General features: G+C 35.3%; 1 long non-coding RNA gene across 1 annotated transcript; it reads right to left on the bottom strand.

The window, feature by feature from the left end:
- Positions 1–15906: 15906 nt before the first annotated feature.
- On the bottom strand, positions 15907–20254 carry LOC112766837 (uncharacterized). Its single transcript, XR_003184577.3, has 7 exons — positions 19742–20254; positions 19480–19657; positions 19258–19357; positions 19051–19178; positions 16820–16935; positions 16620–16735; positions 15907–16118 (listed from the first exon to the last, which is right to left on the bottom strand). It is a non-coding gene; the product is annotated as an uncharacterized lncRNA (long non-coding RNA).
- Positions 20255–24004: the final 3750 nt, after the last annotated feature.

Below are 24004 nucleotides of genomic sequence, written 5' to 3'. Positions count from 1 at the left end.
AGTCTGGAACTAAAAGACAGAAACTGAAATAAGTTTTAAAATTGTATTTGGTGTAAAGTGAGAGACAGAAACTAAAATAAGAATGAAGTTCTAATTTAATTTGTTCAAAGAGTAAAGTTAGAATTAATTAATTAAAATGAGAGTATTTTAGATATAAAATGTTATTAAAATTTCAGTCTCTGTCTTCAAGAATTTTGTTCCCCAATGTCCCCACTTTTTGAAGATATTGAAATATTAAAATTTTGGAGATAGAAACTAAAATTTTAGTACCAGTCTCTGATCCAATAAACATGATACTGAATTTCAGTTTTCCAGTCTCCATCTCAATACTTCAAAATAAACGCTAATGTCTTAGAAATACTTTCACTACCATAGAAAGCTTGAAGGTTGTAGTAGGCTTAGAGAATGGGGGATTGAATCTATGCCTTTCTTTAAGTTACTGTGTTAACTCTTTTAAAGCAAACTTTCAGCTCTGACTCTATTTGAACTCATCAGCGGAAATTTATGAGACAATTTATTTTTGTCTCATGAATATCAGAAAATAGAACTGAGCAGAGAAGAGAAAAGCTAACACCATCATGTATCCTGGTTCGGTTGCCTTGTGCTATGCAACCTACGTCTAGTCTCCACCACAACAGTGGCGGAATTTCCACTATAGTTAAAGTATTATATACACCAATTCCACAGGATTGACACAATTCTTTCACACTCAAGTTCTAACATAACTTGACATTGGCTATGCTAATACCTAACTCTTCACTCTTAGTTCTCACCCAACTAAAAAAGGGATACCTCACTGGTACTTGATACAAGACACAAACTTACCTAAATAAATCTGAAAATAATTCTAGGCTTTTTCTCTCAAGTGCATCACTCAGCCTCTTTCCACTCATTGTCTTTTTACTTGAACTCTCTCAATATGCCTTTTCACTCAAGAAATTACAGAAAGAAAAATATTGAAAAGTAAAATACAATCTGTAAAACATGAAGGAGATTGACTTCTTCAATAGCCTCTTTGCTATGTGATAAACCAGATTTGCATGTCTCTGATTCAGTTCTTCAATTTTGGCAGAATGCTTCTTTGAAAGAAAGCACTGTCCAAGTAGAGGAACTTCTTCAGGGAACTCTTCACAGAACGCAACTCACCAAACTCTGGTTCTCTCTCCTTACTTCTGAATGATAAAAAATCTTCTTTTATCTCCTTGCATGTTGCTGGGTTGCCCTCCCTAGGTCAACTTCTTGAGCTGTGTGCAACCAACTTACCATTTCACTTTTTCCCAGTTAATCCCCAAATTGGAACTTTGGTTCTGACCCTTCTTTGTTGACCGAAAGCCACATGGCAGCAAACACAGATTTTCAATGGTAAATCCAGATCTTGGCCATTGAAAAACAACTTGGTCCCCAAGACACACTTATGACCGTAAATGCACAGCAGTGTAGAACAAAGAACATTTTTTTCCATTTATCCAAAAATGGTAAAGCAGAAGATTTGAGATGAAGTGAAGAAAGTAAGTTGCATGCAAATGAAAATAAATCACCTTTAATTTTTGACTCAGTTTACTATGGATTGATGTGGGTGATTAGATCTTTGCTTTATGATTAACCTTTCTCTTTCTTTCTTCTCTTATAAAATAAGCAGGAGGAACAAATCTCTCTTTCTTCTGTGATTTCTGACCAAGAGGGGAAAAAGTGTACGTTGATTTGGTGAAAGCAAGTGAGAGGGAATTGCTTGTTGAATTCAAGTCGGGCTTGGATCGGGTCTTGATTTGCTTGGCCCGTCTGATTTCTTTCTTTGTTTTTTTTTGGGCTTCTATTTATGTTATAGCCCACCAGCCTTATTTATATTTTTCTTATTCACTTGGGCTGCTGCTTCATATATGTTTTGGCCTGCAACACTAAACCAAAATAATCAAAACTAATTGGGTAATTAGCCCAATAAACTAATGTTTGTCATTATCAATTATATTAGTTAATTTCTTAACTCAACAAAGCTCCTTGTTTTAATACATGTACTTGAATCAAACTTTAGTTTGTGTAACTGAGAATTATTATAATGTTTGATTTTGTGCTTGTTTGTGTGTCAAAAAAATTTTTTAGCGTGTTTAGCAAATTTCTAATAGTAAAAATAAAAACACTAGAAAAATAAAAAAAAAATCTTTTTTGAGAAGTTACGATTTACATCTTTTTTTTAAAGAAAAGATGTTTTTCATGTAATAAATAAACAAAAAAAAACAATAACAACAACAACAACAACAACAAAGAAGCCTTGTCCCACTAGGTGGAGTTGGCTATATGAATCAAACGCCCATTGAGCTCTGTCATGTATCATGTCAATAGAGAGACCGTTTACATGTAGATCTCGTTTGACTACCTCATGGATGGTCTTCTTAGGTCTTCCTCTGCCTTTCACCCTTTGTCCATCTTCCATCTCATCCACCCTCCTGGTTGGGTGTTCTGTCGGTCTTTTTCTCACATGTCCAAACCACCTGAGACGCGATTCTACCATCTTTTCTACAATGGGTGCTACTCCAACTCTCTATCTTATATCTTCGTTTCTTATTTTATCCAATCACGTATGAGCACTCATCCATCTCAACATCTTCACCTCTGCCACACTCAACTTATGTTCGTACCCCCCTTTGACCACCCAACACTCCGTACCATAAAGTGTAGCCGGTCTTATAGCAGTGCAATAGAATTTACCTTTAAGTTTTAAAGGCACTTTTTTGTCGCATATAAAACCAGATGCACTCTACCATTTTGACCAACCTACGTGGATCCTATGATTTACATCATGTTCAATCTCTCCATTATCCTGTATGATGCACCCAAGATACTTAAAAATTTTTACTTTTCGTAGGATATTTTCTTCAATCTTCACTTCTATATTAGGGTTTTTCCTTCTCAGACCGAACTTACATTCCATATATTCCGTCTTGCTACGGCTTATGCGCAGACCATACACTTCTAGAGCTTCTCTCCATAAGTCTAACTTCTTATTTAGGTCATCCCTTGACTCTCCCATAAGAATGATATCATCGGCAAAAAGCATACACCATGGCACAAGCTCTTGGATGTGCTCTGTGAGTACTTCCAAGACTAATGTGAAAAGATATAAACTTAAGGATGATCCTTGATGTTATCCTATACCAATAAGAAATTCCTCTATCATACCACCTTGAGTCTTCACACTAGTTGTGACCCCATCATACATGTCTTTAATTACACGAATATATGTGAACCTTACTCTTCTCTTTTCTAAAACCTTCCATAAAACCTCCCTTGGCACCCGCACCCTATCGTACGCTTTTTCCAAATCAATAAACATCATATGTAGATCTCTTTTATTACTACGATACCTCTCCATTATCCTTCTTAACAGGTATATCGCTTTGGTGGCGGATTTACCTGGCATAAATTCAAATTGGTTCTCTATTGATGCGTGAGCATTTTTTCTATCTTTTCCTAGTGAATTTGCACTTAAATTGTTGAGTTTAAGCACGAATTAATTATCTTTTAGCCACTATAGATGCTACTTTAAGTCTTGTGCAATTCTGTTTATTTTAGTTAGCATTTGGTTGGAATTGATGGAAAGGAAGCATGCAAAAATGGAAGGAATCGCAAAGTTGTCCAGCCTGACCTTTTCGCATTCAATCGATCATAACTTGAGTTACAGAGGTTCAAATGAGGCGGTTTCAGTTGCATTGGAAAGCTAACATCCGAAGCTTCGCAATGATATACAATTTGTCATACTTGACTTGGCGTTAAAGGGTGAGCACACGCACACATTGGCGAAAAGTCCATCGACGCGCACGCGCACCTAGCGCGTACGCGTGACATGCACAACTCAGAATTCGCCCCCAGCAACTTCTGGGCTGCTTTTGACCCAGTTTTTAGCCCAAAAAGCACGGATTAGAGGCTACAAAATGAAGGAATCAAGTGGTCCCCATCCATCAATTGAAGACTTGCTGATTGTCATAATTAATTTTAGTTTGAATTTAATTTTTAAATAGGAAAAAATATTATTTAGTTTTAAAAATTAGGATTTAAATTTATTAGGATTAGATATAAAAGGATTCCATTCTGAACTTCTAATTGAACCCCATTTCATATTAGACATTTTACTTGAATCTTTATTTTTTCTCTGAACCATGAGCAACTAAACCTCCACTGTTAATGTTAGGAGCTCTATCTATTGTATATGGATTGATTCATTTGCTCTTTCTAATTTAATTCATGTTTTGATTTATATTTCAATAATTGTTTTCGTTCTTTATTTTATGAATTTGGGTGGAACGGAAGTATGACCCATGTTCTAATTGAGTTCTTGTATAACTTGGAAAAGCTCTTTACTTGAACAACAGCTTGAAAACATATTATCCTAAATTTCTAATTGTTTGTATTTAACGGGATACGTGATATATAATCCCCTTATTTTTGGATAATTAGGATTCTTGTGGCATATAAACTGGATTTTGATCATCACCTTCTAATTGGAATTAATTGACCAAGGAATTAGCAGTTAATGAATTTTAGAGGAGACTAAGAAGGTCTAAGGAATTAGGGTCTAGTCACATATAGTTTGCCATGAATTAAATCTTGCATATTAAAATAGTTAGTAAGAACAATCAATCCGGAAAATAGATAACTCTGAAGCCTTAACTGTTTCTCCATAATTTATTCCCAACTTAATTATTTGTCTATCCTTTTGATATTCTGAGTTGCTGTTTAGTGCTCTTTGAACATCCAAACACTCTTTTCTGCTTACCTAACTAAGTAGATCATTTAACCATTGTTGCTTAGTCCATCAATCCTTGTGGGATCGACCCTCACTCACCTGAGGTATTACTTGGTACGACCCGGTGCACTTGCCGGTTAGTCTGTGGTTAGAAATACCGCACCAAGTTTTTTGGCATCGTTGCCAAGGATTGACTGTGATTAACAACTATTAGTTATTTGATTGCTTAGATTAGGCATTTTAGTTTTAATTTTATTTAACTCTTGTTTTATTATTTTCGAAAAAAATATAAATAAATAAAAATATTTTTTATCTCTTTACACAGGTTACCTCACTGAAAATTCTCTGCACTCTGACGTAGAGATTCCCATCTTTTCTTGTCTTCTGTTTGTTTATGCGCAGGAACAGAGACAAAGAACATCTCTTAGACTTTGATCCTAAACCTGAGAGGACTTTCAGGCGACGTTTACAACATGCAAGACTTTACAGAGCTGCAGAATCCACTATGGATCCTAACAATACTGATAATGCTAATGTGGCAAACCCGAATGGGGATGAGCAACAAAGGAGAGTGCTTAGCTCTTTTTCTGCTCCTACTGTAGATCTTTATGGAAAAAGGATTGTGGTGCCTCCTATAGCTACGAACAACTTTGAGTTGAAACCACATTTGGTTACCTTGGTGCAACAAAACTGCCAGTATCATGGTCTTCCCCATGAAGACCCAAATCAATTTATTTCCAATTTTTTACAGATTTGTGATACTGTGAAGACAAACGGAGTGAACCCAGAGGTGTACAAACTCATGCTCTTCCTGTTTGCTATAAAGGATGGAGCAAAGCTATGGCTAGATTCCCAACCCAAGGAGAGCTTGGATACTTGGAACAAGGTTGTTACTGAGTTTCTTACTAAATTCTGCCCACCAAAGAAGCTGACTAAGCTTAGGATGGAGGTCTAGACCTTCAGGCAGAAGGATGGTGAAACTCTTTATGAAACTTGGGAGATATACAAGTTACTGACTAGGCAATGCCCTCCGGACATGTTCTCCAAATGGACTCAACTAGATATCTTTTATGAAGGCATGGGGGAAATGTCCAAGATGTGCTTAGATAATTCTGCAAGAGGTTGATTACATAAGAAGAAGACACCAGAGGAGACTATTGAGCTTATTGAATTGGTTGCTAGCAACCAATATTTATACTTATCTAACAGGAATCCTGTGAACTCTGAGGCTCCTCAGAAGAAGGGTGTCATGGAAGTAGAAACTCTTAATGCTCTTCTTGCTCAAAACAAGCTTATATCTTAGCAAATAAGTCTACTTACTCAACAGATGGGTGGCATGCAAGTCTCAGCTATCAACACCTAAAATCCACCTCAAGAAGCCTCTTATGACATGATAGGTAATTTTGTGCAAAATGATAATTATGATTATGCTCAATTTTCTTCTGAATAGGTCAATTACATAGGGAGTGGTCCTAGAAATCCCAATAATGATCCATACTCCAAGACATATAATCAGGGGTGGAGGAATCACCCAAACTTTGGGTGGAGAGACCAATCTCAGAAACCTCAGAATTTCAACAATAATTCTCAGGGCGGCTTTTAACAGAACAATTACAATAACTGCCAATTTCAGTCTCAGCAACAATAATCAACTCAGCAGGCAAACTCTAAATCCCAAGAAGATTCTAATTGGGAGATGATGATGAGTTTTGTGCAGGAAACCAGAGCCTCCATTAGAAACTTGGAAATGCAAATGGGTCAAATGAGTAAGCAATTACCTGAGAGGTCTGCAAGTACATTTCCAGGTGATACAGTGGTGAACCCAAGAGAAGACTGCAAGGTTATATAGTTGAGAAGTGGTAAAGTAGCTGGCTCTGAGACCAAGGCCAATGAAGAATTAGTTGAAAAAGAAACTCTAGAGGAAAGGGAAGAAGAAGTAGAGCGCGCCCCTCCTAAGCGTGCAGACAACCCATTCCCTGATTCTCTTGACACTTATCCTACCTTGCCAAAGGCTCCTGAATACAAGCCAAAAATGCCATATCCTCAGAGGCTTCAGAAGGCTTCCAAAGAAAAGCAGTTTTCTAAATTTTTAGATGTCTTCAAGAAGCTACAGATTAACATTCCTTTGGCAGAGGCTTTTGGGCAAATGCCTCTCTATGCTAAATTTATGAAAGAGTTGTTGACCCACAAGAGGAACTAGAAGGAACAAGAAATAGTGGTGTTAACCAAGGAATACAGTGCCATTATTCAACACAACCTTCCTGAGAAGATACCAGACCCAGGGAGCTTTATCATTCCTTGCACCATTGGAGATGTCACCATTCAGAGAGCTTTATGTGACCTTGGAGCTAGCATCAATCTAATGCCACTTTCAATGATAAAAAAGCTCCAAATTGAGGAGGTAAAATCCACTCGTATTTCTCTTCAACTTGCTGATCTTTCTATTAAATTACCTGTGGGTGTTGTTGAGGATTTACTTGTTAAAGTAAGACCATTTATTTTTCCTGTTGATTTTGTTATATTAGACATGGAAGAGGAGGTAAAATCCTCTATTATACTTGGTAGACCCTTTTTAGCTACAGGTAGAGCTCTGATTTATGTTCAAAAAGGTGAATTAACCCTGAGGGTCAATGAAGAGCAGGTGGTCCTCAATATTTTTGAAGCTCTCAAACACCCTAATGATTCTGAAGGGTGTATAAAAATAGATGTTGTTGAGCTACTTGTTCAAGAAGTACTGAAAGCTGAAATGCTTGATGACATTCTGGATTTTATTTCTGAGTATGAACTGGTTGAAGTTGATGAGTCACCACCCCAGAAAGCTATAGTTCACATGCCCAAAACAGAGGGGGAAGCCCCCAATCTTGAGCTGAAACCTCTACTTCCTTCTCTGAAATATGTGTTCTTGGGTGAAAATGATTCATATTCAGTGATCATTAGCTCTTCCTTGAAGCATGAAGAGGAAGAGGCGCTTGTTTCAGTGCTCAGGAGCCATAAAATAGTTCTTGGGTGGACCATTAGTGACTTAAAAGGGATTAGTCCAACAAAGTATATGTACAACATCCTTCTTGAAGATGATGCTAAACCAATTGTGCAACCACAAAGGAGACTCAATCCAACCATAAAAGAGGTGATCCAAAAAGAGGTAATGAAATTATGGGAAGCAGGTATTATTTACCCTATTTCTGACAGTCCTTGGGTAAGTCCTGTGCAGGTAGTTCCCAAGAAAGGAGGGATGACAGTGATCCAGAATGAGAAGAATGAGCTTATTCCTACAAGGACAGTCACAGGATGGAGAATGTGTATAGACTACAGAAGGCTCAACACTGCTACATGGAAGGATCATTTTTCCTTGCCTTTCATTGATCAGATGCTTGAGAGGTTAGCTGGTCATGCTTTTTATTGTTTTCTAGATGGATATTCTGGATATAATCAAATTACAGTGGACCCTCAAGATCAAGAGAAGACAGCATTCACATGCCCCTTCAGAGTGTTTGCTTACAGGAGAATGCCATTTGGACTCTGTAATGCTCCAGCAACTTTCCAAAGGTGTATACTTTCAATCTTTTCTGATATGGTTGAGAAATACATTGAGGTATTTATGGAAGATTTTTCTGTCTTTGGTAATTCTTTTGAATCATGCCTTAAGCATTTATCTCTTGTCTTGAAACGATGCCAAGAGTCAAACCTTGTTTTAAATTGAAAAAAATGCCATTTCATGGTTACAGAAGGTATTGTTCTTGGGCACCGGATTTCAAGTAAGGGAATTGAAGTTGATAAAGTAAAAGTGGAGGTAATTGAAAAGTTACCACCACCAGCTAATGTTAAGGCAGTGGTCATGCAGGATTTTATAGGAGATTTATAAAAGACTTTTCTGAAATTGCTAAACCATTGAGCAACCTATTGGTTGTTGATGTTCCTTTTGTCTTTGATTCTGATTGCCTGCATGCTTTTGAAACTCTAAAAGCAAATCTTACCTCTGCTCCCATTATAGCTCCTCCTGCCTGGAATTTACCATTTGAATTGATGTGTGATGCCAGTGACTTTGTCATAGGAGCTGTTTTAGGACAAAGGCATGGTAAACTTGTACATGTCATTTACTATGCCAGTCGTGTGTTAAATGATGCCCAAAAGAATTACACAACTATAGAAAAGGAATTATTAGCTGTTGTGTTTGCTGTTGATAAGTTTAGGTCCTATTTAATTGGTTCTAAGGTTATTGTTTATACTGACCATGCTGCTTTAAAGTACCTTCTAACCAAGCAGGACTCTAAACCAAGATTAATCAGATGGGTGCTACTCCTCCAGGAGTTTGACATTGAGATAAAAGACAGGAAGGGGTCAGAAAATCAAGTAGCTGACCATCTCTCCAGAATTGAGCCTGATGCAGGAGTACAACTACCCATACCTGTAACTGAATCTTTTCCTGATGAGCAATTGTTTCTCATTCAGCAGGCTCCATGGTTTGCAGACATTGTAAATTACAAAGCTATGAATTTTATTCCAAAAGAGTATAGTAGGCAACAAGTAAAGAAGCTGCTGACTGATGCAAAGTACTACATTTGGGAGGAACCGTACCTTTTTAAAAGGCGCTTAGATTGTATGATCCGGAGATGTGTCCCGGATGAGGAAAAGTAGCCAATTCTTTGGCACTGTCACGGATCTGAGTATGGAGGCCACTTTGGTGGTGAAAAGACAGCTACAAAAGTCTTTCAGAGCGGGTTTTACTGGCCGACTCTCTTCAGGGACTCAAGAGCATTTGTGAAGCACTGTGACAAATGTGAAAAAGCTGCAAAACTCCCTGCCAACCATGAAATGCCACAGCAGGGGATTCTTGATGTTGAGTTATTTGATGTATGGGGTATTGATTTCATAGGACCTTTCCCACCCTCACATTCAAACAACTATATTTTAGTGGCAGTTGATTATGTGTCCAAGTGGGTGGAAGCTGTGGCTCTACCTACCAATGATGCCAAGGTAGTAATGAGTTTTCTGTAGAGATATATCTTTAGCCGGTTTGGTGTTCCAAGGACACTCATTAGTGATGGAGGAAGCCACTTCTGTAACAGACAACTGGACTCTCTTCTGCAGAGATATGGAGTCCGTCATAAAGTAGCAACTCCCTATCACCCTCAGACAAGTGGGCAGGTTGAAGTTTCCAACAGGGAGCTCAAGAGGATACTAGAGAAGACCGTAAGTGTTTCAAGAAAGGACTGGTCTAGGAAGCTTGATGATGCTCTATGGGAATACCGGACAGCTTACAAGACTCCTATTTTCATGTCCCCTTATCAGTTGGTCTATGGCAAAGCCTGTCACTTGCCAATCGAGCTGGAGCATAAAGGTTATTGGGCAATCAGGTATCTGAACCTTCATTCAGAAGCTGCAGGAATTAAGCGAATGCTTCAGTTGAACGAGCTTGATGAATTCAGATACTCAGCCTATGAGAATGCCAAGCTCTATAAGGAGAGAACTAAGCTATTGCATGACAAGAAGATAGCCATCAGAGTCTTTGAGCCAGGACAGAGAGTGCTTTTGTATAATTCAAGGCTCAAATTCTTTTCCGGGAAGCTGAAATCCCGGTGGTCAGGACCATTTGTGGTTACCAGAGCTTCACCATACGGTCATGTAGAAATACAGGAAGAGAATTCTGACAGAAAATTTACAGTGAATGGCCAGAGGTTGAAGCACTATCTTGGAGGCGATATCGATCGCCAAAAGTCCACTCATCTGCTGAATTAGCAGAACTAACTGTCAAACTAGTGACGTTAAAAGAAGCGCTTGTCGGGAGGCAACCCGATAATTTCGTATCCTTAGTTATTTTCGTAGTAGTAGTTTCTTATTTATTTGGTTTTTATTAAGTTCTATCTGATCATGCAGCTATTTGAGGACATGAATTAAATATAAAAAAAACGTGCGCACGACGCGCACGCGTCGCTGACGCGTACGTTTCATATGTGTGTGCGTGAAAAATAAAAGTGAACAGAGAGTTGCGTGGGAGTGGCGCAGAAATGATGCCTTTCGCACAAACATGCCCATGCATACGAGTCCATGACGCGTGCGCGTCATTCGCAATTTTGGCACTCCACGCGTACGCGTCAAGCATGCGCATGCGTGGGTAAGAAAAAATCAGCGTAACAGGCGTTTGGGCAGAGAGTTGTGCTGGCTTGGGGCTGAAAGTGTGCTAGAGGCAAAAAATTGCTCACGCATGCGCGTGCATGACGCGCACGCGTCGTATGAAAATATTGGTTCCCAAGCCATGCGAACAGAGAGTTGTGCGTGCGCGCAGCTGGCTTTGCGCGATTCGCACAAATCATGGGCACGCGGACGCGTGCCTGACGCTCATGCGTCATTATAAAATTTTTGCGCCCAACGCGTACGCGTCGCCTGCGCCGCACAATTACACTAGTTCGCCGCCCAGTTTTAATTTTCCTTCTCTCTCTCCCAATCCTAATTCTCTCTTGTTTCTTTATCCTTTTTCTTTCATCTTAATATTCTTCTCTTCTTGTTTTCAATTCTTCTTTGCTTGAGGACAAGCAAACATTTAAGTTTGGTGTTGACGCTTCGCTTATGGCTTTTTTGTTTAGCACCAAAGGGAGATGAATGCTCTTCATGGAGGAATGAGATGACCACGGACATAACTGAGGTGGTTAAATTCCTTTCAGTCTATTTCTCTACTTCCGTTCTTATTTTGTTGTCCTCTATTTTCTGTTGCTTTGATTGCATGCATGATTTTTAGTACGTTTAGTTCTTAGATTTAGATTTAATTATAATAAATTGTCTTATGTACCACTCACTTAGCTTGAATCTAAAAAGAAAAGAATTTAAATGATGTATTGCATGAGAAATTGAGTTTAATTTTAAGAATAGTCTTATTTACTTAAATGTGGTGGTATTTTCTGTGATTCTGAATGCATGATATGAACAATGCATATTTGAATTTGAATCAAGGGATGTTGATGTATAAGGAACAGAAATTTAGAGAATTATTATGACTTCTCTGAAATAAATAAAAGTTTAACCCTTGAAGCAAAAGAAACAGCAAAAGAAAAAAAATAATTAATAATAAAAGTAAGGTCCAAGGCTCTGAGTATCAATAACTAGGGAGGTCAGACATGATTAAAAGCTCAAAGAGTTGTTTCCCTAGTCATATGCTTGTGGTGTGATTGTGTCAAGTAATCCTTGAGACAGAACACGTAGAGTCGAGACCAAGTGCGTTTAACAGAGTATGCCAAAGGCTTTGAGCACCACTGTCTGGGAATAACTAAAAGAAAAATCAGAACTCAAAGAGAGTTCCCCAATTAAGTGCTTGTGGTGTTTCTGTGTCAAGTAACCTTTGAGACAAAACATTTAAAGTCACGGCTAGGCTCAAGGTGCAAAGCACCAAAGAAAAATAAATTAAAGTAAATTTTACTGTATTCAAGGATTAAACTAAAATAAAAACATCAGAGAATTCATAATATTATCCGAAATCTAATTCCGAATGATAATGACATCCTTCTGATTCAAAGGAGAGTGAGATGCCAAAACTATTCAGGATTGCAGTTGCAAACCCCACTATAAGAAGAGACATGAGCTCAATCTAACCCTCATTCTCATGCAAATTCACATCCTAAGTCTATATTAGTTTTGGTTGTTTGAGGACAAGCAACAATTCAAGTTTGGTGTTGTGATGCGTGAGCATCTTTTCTATCTTTTCCTAGTGAATTTGTACTTAAATTGTTGAGTTTAAGCACGAATTAATTATCTTTTAGCCACTATAGATGCTACTTTGAGTCTTGTGCAATTCTATTTATTTTAGGTAGCATTTGGTTGGAATTGATGGAAAGGAAGCATGCAAAAATGGAAGGAATCGCAAAGCTGTCCAGCCTGACCTCTTCGCATTCAATCGATCATAACTTGAGCTACAAAGGTTCAAATGAAACGGTTCCAGTTGCATTGGAAAGCTAACATCCGGAGCTTCATAACGATATACAATTTGCCAGAGTTGACTTGGCGTTAAAGAGCGCGCACGCGCACATTGGCAAAAAGTCCATCGGCGCGCACGCGCACTTGGCGCGTACGCGCGACATGCACGACTCAAAATTCGCCCCCAGCGATTTCTGGGCTGCTTTTGACCCAGTTTTCAGCCCAGAAAGCACGGATCAGAGGCTGTAAAATGAAGGAATCAAGTGGTCCCCATCCATCAATTGAAGACTTGCTGATTGTCATAATTAATTCTAGTTTGAATTTAATTTTTAAATAGGAAAAGATATTATTTAGTTTTAAAAATTAGGATTTAAATTTATTAGGATTAGATATAAAAGGATTCCATTCTGAACTTCTAATTGAACCCCATTCCATATTAGACATTTTACCTGAATCCTTATTTTCTCTCTGAACCATGAGCAACTAAACCTCCACTGTTAAGGTTAGGAGCTCTGTCTATTGTACGAATTGATTCATTTGCTCTTTCTAATTTAATTCATGTTTTGATTTATATTTCAATAATTATTTTCATTCTTTATTTTATGAATTTGGGTGGAACGGAAGTATGACCCATGTTCTAATTGAGTTCTTGTATAACTTGGAAAAGCTCTTTACTTGAACAACAGCTTGAAAACATATTATCCTGAATTTCTAATTGTTTGTATTTAACGGGATACGTGACATATAATCCCCTTATTTTTGGATAATTAGGATTCTTGTGGCATATAAACTGGAATTTGATCATCACCTTCTAATTGGAATTAATTGACCAAGGAATTGACAGTTAATGAATTTTAGAGGAGACTAGGAATGTCTAAGGAATTATGGTCTAGTCACATATAGTTTGTCATGAATTAAATCTTGCATGATTAAAATAGTTAGTAAGAAAAATTAATCCAGAAAATAGATAACTCTAAAGCCTTAACTGTTTCTCCATAATTTATTCCCAACTTAATTATTTGTCTATCCTTTTGATATTCTGAGTTGCTGTTTAATGCTCTTTGAACATCCAAACACTCTTTTCTGCTTGCCTAACTAAGTAAATCATTTAACCATTGTTGCTTAGTCCATCAATCCTCGTGGGATCGACCCTCACTCACCTGAGGTATTACTTGGTACGACCCGGTGCACTTGCCAGTTAGTCTGTGGTTAGAAATACCGCACCATATATTACTTGTGTCTCTTTTCTCAACCTCCCTTCTATCACCCTTTCCTATAACTTCATGGTATGGCTCATGAGCTTGATCCATTTATAGTTTTCGCAACTTTGTATATCCCCTTATTCTTGTAGATAGGTATCAAGGTGCTCTTTCTCCACTCATCAGACATCTTCTTTGACCTTAAAATCTCATTAAAAAGCTTGGTTAACTAGTTGATGCCTTTTTCTCCAAGGCCCTTCCAAACCTCAATCGGGATATTATTAGGTCTTATTGTCCTGCCATTTTTCATCTGCTTTAGAGTCTCTTTTACTTCGAAGTCTCGAATCCTTCGATAGTAGTCAAAGTTTTGATCTTCTTCCCTTGTGCATAACTGACCAAGGCTTGGAAGAGTCTTATGTCCTTCATTAAATAACTCATAGAAGTGGCTCTTTCACCTTTTATTAATCTTCTCCTCTTGAGCCAGCACCCCTCCATCCTTATCCTTTATGCACTTAACCTGATCCAAATCTCTCGTTTTTATTTCACGGCTCTTTGCGATTCTATATATACCCTTTTCTCTTTCTTTTGTACCCAAAGACTGGTAAAGACCTTCATATGCTCTTGTTCTTGCTTCACTTACAGTCATTTTTGTCTCTTTCTTAGCTGTCTTATATTTTTTCCAATTATCTCCATTGCTGCATAAAGACCACTCTTTAAAGTACTCCCTTTTTATCTTTATCTTTTCTTGTACACTCGCATTCCACCACTATGACTCCTTGTCTATTGGTCCTATTCCTTTAGATTCACCAAAACTTTCTTTTGCTGTTCTTCTAATAACTTCTGTCATCTCCCTCCACATCTCATCCGCGCTTCCATTCCCATCCCACTTTGTCTCTTCTCCAACCCATCTTAGATAGCTTATTTGTTCCTCACCTTTCATCCGCCACCACCTCGTCTTTGGGTTCTTCGTATGATGTCTTTTTCTCAACTTTTACTCAATGCAAAAATTCATGACGAACATCCTATGTTATGTTGTCAAACTCTCTCCTGGGATAATTTTACAATTAATGCAAAATTTCTGGTCGACTCTCCTCAACAAGAAGAAGTCGATTTGACAGCTTGTCATGCCACTCTTATAGGTTATAAGATATTCGTCTCTCTTTTTAAAACATGTATTTGCGATGAGAAGGTCAAAGGTTGAGGAAAAGTTTAAAATAGTTTTACCCTCGGCATTGGTCACTCCGAAACCATGGCTTCCGTGAATACTTCCATACCGAGTCACTTCTCTTCCAACATGGCCATTTAAATCTCCTCCTAAGAAAATATTATCTCCCGAAGATATGTCTTAAACCAAACTCTCTAAATCCTCCCAAAACCTTATATTGTGTTGTTCGTCCGAACCCACTAGCGGTGCATAGGCGCTAATCACATGAAAAGCACCTCCCTCCACTACAAGTTTGATAGAGATGATCTGATCTCCCATCCTCTTGACATACACTACGTCCTTTTTTCCACTGCTTATCCACAATAATACCAACCTCATTCCTATTCTTCACATTTTCTGTATACCAAAGTTTAATACCGGAAGTATCCAACTCCCTAGCCTTCGCACCAACCTATTTTGTTTTTTGTAGGCACATAATATTATTCTTCCTCCTTGTCATAATGTCCACCACCTCCATGTATTTTACTTGAAAATACTTTTATATTGTTAAACCCAAACATAATTGCTAAATAAAAAAAATCCTTTTACTTAAAATATCTAAACATAAAATTACTTTTACTTTTTTATAAAATCTTTTAAAAAGTAGATAACTCAAAAAATCTTTTCTTAAAAGTTCACCCAAACAAGTCTTTTATTCTTAGTTGAACTATAATTTTGGCACTCAAGTCATAAGTTCACTGACAATTCAGTCCTCTCTCACTTTAAGTAGTTTAGTCATGCTCATGCGAAACCAATCTTCTATGTACCACAAACAGATTTTATCAAATATGTAAACGAACCATTTTGTCTATCAAATTGAACTTTCAGCTTAGCTTGAAAAAGCAGAACACTAACGTTACATGTAAATCAATCAACTATTTTTCCCTCATCAGTGCTAAATTAAACGGTGCCAACTATAACACATGTAAAAAAATGTTAAATTTAAATTAAAATTGTAATGTTCCCAAAGATATGAAGGATGTAAAAACTATGATTAACAAGAAGTTGATGTGGGAAGAATTCCTGCTACCATTTGTTTTAAAACTCTCTATGTGTGATTGTGGCTCTCATCATCCTGCAGATATCATCAAAAATTGTTTAGAACATAAGTTGACACTATATGTAGTCATTATAGACTTATTCTATTAATTTCAGCATAAGCAAAAGCAACACAAAAAAGTGAAGAACATACAAGTTACAATAAAGTTCCCTGGTATAATCAAAAGATATTGCTCTCTCTCTAGTATCTAGAAAGAAGAAAATTGATTTGTAAATCTACCACCCCCTCTCAATAATGAACTATGAACAGAACAGTAACTGTTTGAAAGAACTTCATCTAAAGTAAATTTGCATAATTTTAAACCCTAATCTCAAGTAACAGTAAGAAAACACAAAACCAACCACATTCTGAATACAATAAAACAACATTACAATTTCAACCTTTTAAACTCCTTATTCATAGTTTCATAGCAAATTGTTGCACCACACTCGAACAACACATCAAGCTAAGAAACACAAAACAATTTTTTAAAAATTTCACAAATTTTTGAAAAATAAACAATTAGAAATCATATACCTAACCAGATCTGACGATGATGTTGTTAATGGGAATGAAGATGAGCTTGACGAAGAAGCCAATGAATCCCATAACCATAATTCCGATTTCAGTACTAACAGTAACCTTGTAATATTCTGCAAACGAAAAGGAAAAATTCAGATTCACAGCATCGAGATTCAAATCAAAATAATCATAATTAAATTAATAAAAAAAGGTACCTTTGTCATCGGGTTTATGGCAACGCTTGATGAGCCTTACGCTGTCTTTGGAGAACCCTTTGAGAGGTTCAAACACTGAATCAATGGCGTCTATTGTCTATCTTGTGCTTTCGAAACTGAAATTGAATTTTGACGAAGGAAGATAGTCTATATTTAGTTTAGTTATCTACAATACACATTGAATGGGCCAATGAGGTGATGCCATGCTGGATTATTCACGCCATATTTATATTTTCTTATCTTATTACTTATCTAGTTTACATAAGATTATTATTTAAATAAAATTTTTAAAAGAGATTATTATTTGTATTATATTAATTTGAATTACTTTTTGTAACACCTTCACTACCAAATATCACGCTTCCGGCTGTGCCACTCTGATAGCAAGAAGTATTACGACTATTTTATATATTAGATATTAAGATATGAGCCTGTGACTCGACACCGTATCGCTGATTTCTTTGAAAACCGGAAATAAATACTTTATCCTAAAAAAAACACATAGATTCATATACCAGATTTCTTACCTAATAGCTTATAAAATAATATACATATAAAACACAAAACTCCTATCCCTGTTACAGAATTGTAGTAACAAAGACGACGGAAGAAAAATAATCTAATTAATACAACATATGTAAACCAAAAATGAAATATCACTCTTTATAATAGTTCTTCATCCGATTCCTGAAAAGGTAAAGCTGTAGGGGGGTGAGAACCTAACCACACGGTCTCACCACGGAGTTTCAAAATTGTTCTAAGATAATATTTAATAAGAAAATTGTTTTCAACCTCAGTGATTATCATTGTCTTATGAATCTTTTAAAAACCAATAGCTAATCATTCAAAAACTTTTTCAAAAAAATGATATTTAATCTTTCAGAAATCCAAAATCTTTCTTCTCTTATAAGAAAATCTTAATCAGAAACCAACCACGCAATCAATCAACATAATCATCAATTCAGCACCAAAGCTCATTCTCAAAAGTAGCACACCAAATCAAACACAGGCAAAACAGACAAAGAAGCACAAGTTTAGGTAGCAGTTAAGAACAGTTTAGCAATTAGGCAAACCAAAACAAGTTCAAACCCAAGCAAAGCATACAAATGCATATGATGCATGCCTGTCCTATGGCTATTGAGCTCATCTGTCGGTTATCCAGCCAACCTGACAAGTCCGAAAAACTTAGATTGTTCCCCGATGTACATCCCTATGAGTCTATGCATAACTTTTTCTCAAATAATCAATATTGCTCAATGGTACCCCAACATTCCCGGGAATTTATAGTGCCCAGTCACCCTTACATCATAGGGTCAACAGAGTATTGAGTCTCAACCTGGAGCAAGTGGTGGCATGCCACTGCGTTTATCCAAGGAAACTCGTGTCTCAGATAATTCAATTTCATAAGCCATATAAATAATTCATCCAACATTCATCAATGTCTAAGTCATTCTCAACATCATCATCATTCATCAATCCATATCTTATTTCCAAATTCATTCAAAATCATATTTCAAAGAAAATCCTCATCATCCTTCTTTCTATTCCGTTCACTAACAATTCCCAATCCAAAACATAACTCTTCCTTTGATAAATAAAGTAATCTTAAACCATATAATGCTTAAAATTAAACCTTTTAAAATAACTACTTCAAATGAAACTTCTAATTTTATAAAATTTCGGCAACATCTCCTCTATAACTCGGATTTTGGCACCCTTTTTGGGTCCCAAGAAAACCATTTCTCAAACTCCTTTCAACTCAATTTCAAAATCAGATCAATTTCAATATCTCAGACCATTTTCAATTTAAACTCATTTTTCAACAAATCAAACTCATTTCCAATATTATAATCCTTTCCAGATCTCAATTCATTTCCAACAAAGCCAACTAACATTTACTCAAACCCTTTCCAACGGTTTCAAATACGAGTCATTCACAAATCTCAAGCCGTTTCCCAAACTCAAATTAATTCTAACATCAAATCATCTTCCAATTCTCAAATTATACTTGATAAACATTCAAATAAGATTTTCAAATTAATCTTTCACTCACTATCTCAATACCAACTCAATATTCAGAAATAGCCACAGTCAAATAAGCAATCACATTCATTCAAAGCAATTCAGTTCAATTCATAAGACTCCATAATCACCAAAATTATTTATTTGCTTAAATATCAATTTATAACAATTCTTAAGAATAAAAATGAGTTTAATGAAAACGCTCCTACCTCGCGAAACCACTAACCAAACACGTCGAAGAATTCCTTTTTCCTCATTCCGAAATCAAATGGCATTGACTCCGACTATTCCCGTAGCCGTATAGCCCAAAATGCACCATTCACAACAGAACTTGACCCTGAGACATTAAAGTCGCATAAAACTCAGAAACATATAATTGAATACTAACGCGAGGGTTTCGAAACAGAAACACTTACTGTACTAAGAGAATGAAACAATGGCAGTGGTATTAGTTACACTGAAAACTCTCCGCAACAACACCATCAAACACGGCTCTATAGTTACAATGGTTCAACCCTGAAACGTGAATACCCAAAACCCTCAACAAGCATATAACAACAATAACAATAAGAATTTTAGTTAGGAATTCACTACAGTTATGGAAAAACAGAACGATGGAGCGGCAACTGCATCAGTACCGGCGCAACTAGAAGCAGGAGCAGAACGGAAGACAACGGTGATCCGGGACAGGGACAAATTGCATCAGAACCAGAATAGCAACTCCGATGTCCTTCTCCAGCATCAAGGATGACAGTTTGGCTTACCATCATCAACAGCAACGAGCTAGGATCCAGATTGACGACGGCGACGGCATCACTAAACAGGAACATACACTATTTTATCTAGAATAAAAATATAGAGAAATAAAATTGGGAAGCAGAGTATGAGCAGGAGTGTTACAGTTTCAAGAATGAAATTGGAAACGCAAGGGAAGCTGCTGTCGGGCAATATCAGTGGCCTTTCCCTTCAAGCTCGATGGTGATTGAACTGTGACAGCGAGCTCCCTTCGACGGCAGCGCTGACGGCGGTGCGCGGTGTTGGCGGGGACGACTCCAACGCGGTGACGAAGACAGAGCTTCTTCTCGGTCAGTGGCTTGCAACTCAGTTTCCTCCCAACATCGTTCTTCCTCTCCTCTTTGTGGTACTGTTTTCGACGGCGGCGACACCACCCGCGACGGGTTGGCTGCGATGGACCCCTGGCGGCAAGACGCGATGGCTCTCAACGCACGACTTCTCTCCTCTCTGCTAACAGTGGCGGCAACGACGTGGAGGACGGCGGCGAACTGGGCGCGACGGTGGCACGGTGGCAGAGCAACTGGACGGCGTAGAGTGCAGCTCCTTCCCTTCCGATTCCGAGCTCTCTCTTCTTCCTCAGCTCTCTCAGAAGCTCTCCTCTCCTCTCTGTGTGTGTCTGTGTTTTGGGAGAAGGGGGGTTTTAAGGGGTTAGGGTTTGTGAATCGGGGAAATTAGGTTTTCTGAATAAATTTGGAAATTTCGGGATTTAGGATTAGAAATTAGGATTTTATAAAAGAATATGGATAAATATGAATAGATATTTTGATAAAATTGGAGGGTAGAATAATTTTAAAACCAAATATACTCTTTTAAAAATATTTAAGAACATTATTTTTTAATATATTACTAAATTAAATTAATTATTTTTAATTTAAATTATAAAATAAACATATTAATCACATTTTTATAAAATATAGTTTAAATTCAATTTATCAAAATTTGTCTTAATTACCTTTAATAAAATACATTTTGAGATTAAAGTCTTTAATGAATAAAATTGAATTTAGTTCATAATAAGATTTTTCTAAAAATTTTGGGTATTACACTTTTTAAGATATAATTGAAGTTACAATACGAAATTTTTAAATTATAAGTTGTTTAATAAAATATAAATCTACCAGGTCCAAATCATTTGAATTAAGTAGGATTGAATTAGATTGAAAAATAAAAATTAGACTAATGTTATCTAAATCATAACAAATTAGGCAAAGAATTAAATTGTCTACAAAAATTTAGACTATTAAATTATTTTAGTAGTAAACTATATTTTTTAAATTTTTAAATAATTATCTAATAATAAAGAGTATCAAACAATGAAGATCTTTCATTGCTTTTGAATACTCAGTAGTTACAAATTTTTTTTTTAAATCATACTTTTATAAATAAAAAATTATTGCTATTTAAATTCTAAATAGACAACAAAAATTATTATCCAATATTTTTCTTTTTCACTTTATTAAAATTTTAGTTGAAGTTCTCATTTTCATTTTGAAGAAAAAGATGTAGGAATATATACAAATTTTCTATTTTTATATTTTAAAGATACTTGTTAAGGTGTTTATTGGCAAAGTCTATTATTAACATTAAATCTATTATGAATTCTAAAAAAAAGTATTTTTTTTCTCACTTTTTTGGACATGGTACGGGCCAAACAGGCCCAACCCAATCGAAAAGGACTCAGAAACAACATTCATATTAGAATTATGACTAACCTCATTAATTCAAATCATCTATGTTGACAAAAAAAAAAAATCATTTATGTGATTAGAGACTTGATTGAGTAGCAGATTATATGCCTTTTTAATAACTACGGATTTAAGTCTCATAAGAAGAATAATGAACCCGTATGTGTAAGTATATTGTATGCTAACCTATTTGTAAGTGTGTTGTATGAATATATTGTGTATGAGTAATATTAAAGATTAGGAGTAATCTAATCCACATCAACAAATAAAACAAGAACTTAATGAAGGAGTTGTTCTATGAGAGGATGACGGAGAGAAGGCCAACTATTCACCAAAAGTTGCTAGGAGTTAGCGTTGAGGGTGGGGTAGGGTGTTGGGGCTTATATTTTTAAATAATAATAATAACAATAATAATAATAATAATAATAATAATAATAAAATAAAAAATTAAAATTAAAATTAAAATCATAAATCAGATTATTAGTAATTATTATTAATTTTAGATTTTAAATTTTAAAAAATAAAAATTTACAATTAAATTAAATGACAATTTCAAATTACGACAATTTTATCGAAAGTGTAATCCAAATGTAAATAAAAACAACAATATAAAAGAGAAATAAACTAATAAAATATGCTTCAAATTTTAGATCAATTATGTACACTCTTTAGCAGTTAAATGCAGCGAAAAAAGAAAACAGAGAAAAGAGAAGAAGCAAAACTACCATAAAATAACCAATAAAAAATATTTATCTATAAAGAGAATCTTGTTTTATTAACCTTGTCTTTATTGTGTGGCTCGCTTTTATACACGCATCAGGAAGTAATACAATAATACAATAAATCACTCTAAAACATAAAGAAGTTTGCATTTCTAAAAATATTCTAGCCGTTACTCTTATTTGAGATAAAATTCGTAATTATCAAAATTATTTATGCGATAATAATTAAGAAGAATTAACATTTTTTATCTTAATAAATTATATGATTTACATACATAATACAAATATTGTTAGTGAACAGATTAACGACCTCATAAACGTTACTGCAATTCATCATGATATTGCACTTAACCATACGATAGAAGGAAAAAAATTTAAAGTTTCAAAAGTTTAAAAACTCTATCTATGGTCCTCAATGCCTTTTTCTTCTGTGCAGATTCAAGTAACCGAACAATGGTGATTTTGAACCAATAAATAATGAACCTAGACAATCTAGACTTTAATGGATTTAGATTTCTAAATTTTAAATTTTATTTTAGAAGATAAAATATAATTTATTATCATTTATTTTATAAATGAAATAAAAAATATAAAAAAAATATTCAAGAATGCCAATTTCATCCTAGTGCTTGAAATGTATTCATATATGCAGCATAGTTACAATCAACAAAGAAATACAATTCATTGAGCAGAGATATATAGCAAGAATAACTCATTTTTTTTTGTGTCATTATTTTATTCAGAGGGTTGTTCTGGAAATGGATCCTCTCTATTTTTTTTTGTCACCGGAGAGAATACAGTGTAATCTCCTATCTTCAATTCTTCAAGTAGGACCAGAAATAAATGAGAGAGAGAATGCAATGAAAGGTGAGATCTTCCACTAGATACCATCCAATTTTTTTTCCACTGGAGAGGATCCACTCCCGGTTGTTCTCTCTCTCTTTTTCATTTTTATTGAAAGTAACTTTCATTTTACAATGATAATGATGAGTTGATGATTGGCGCATAATAAATAGTTGTTCAGAAATTCCAAGCATATGCACAAGGATAGAAAGCCAATTCATCCTATATATATTTCTATAATAAACTAAAGTTTAATTAAGAACTTTATTTTCTCCTTTTCTTTACTTGTAATTATAATTTTTTATTTTTTTTGTTTTTTATGATATCTTTTAATTTAATAGGTCAAAGATTAATTTATTATAGTACTGAGTTTTATTTAAAAATTTATTGTTAGTCAATAAATTATTACATATATAAGATAAAATTTGAACTCCTAATACTTAAACGGATTAATGAACTAATCATTAGACTAATCCAACTTGATTTTATAATTATTGATCTAAATAAGAGAAAAGTTTCTCATACGATTAGTTAGAAGTGAAACCCATTCTTATAAAGGAGATAATAAAATGACACTTCACCTAGAGGCTTTTGGCATGGTGGTCATAGAACACTATAATAGACTTACGGTAACTCGAATTTAATTTTGATTTTTGATCCCTAATAAAGTAATAATTGCGTCGGGGATATTTTCACCAACCACCCTCTTCAAAAGGAGATCATGTAGTTTCTCCAAAATCAGACAATGTATACAGCGAAAAAAATTCTCTAACAAAATGGGTAATGTAAGAAAATAAAATGTTAGCCACTATTAAATTTATAATATTTATTATATGAGATTATTATGTTGATTTAAAAATAATTATATATTTACTTGAGTGCTTTGTTATAATTCTTTATTTTAGAAGAATTTATAAGACTATTATATGTTAATATAAAATATACGGTAAATTTGTAGGATTAGAAATTTTTAATTTTATTTTATGAGTAATTTATCTTTTATTTATTTATTTATCCTTTATTTATTTGTAAATTTTAATGATTGCATATCTATATATGTATGTGTTCTTGATTATTAAATTATAATTAATTTTTAATCTAATTTTTTGTAATTGAAA

This window comes from Arachis hypogaea, chromosome 17 (genome assembly GCF_003086295.3).
Source record: "Arachis hypogaea cultivar Tifrunner chromosome 17, arahy.Tifrunner.gnm2.J5K5, whole genome shotgun sequence".
NCBI classification, from domain to species: Eukaryota; Viridiplantae; Streptophyta; class Magnoliopsida; order Fabales; family Fabaceae; genus Arachis; species Arachis hypogaea.
The sequence above is the reverse complement of the archived record's forward strand: the minus strand, read 5'-3'. Positions and strand labels throughout refer to the sequence as shown.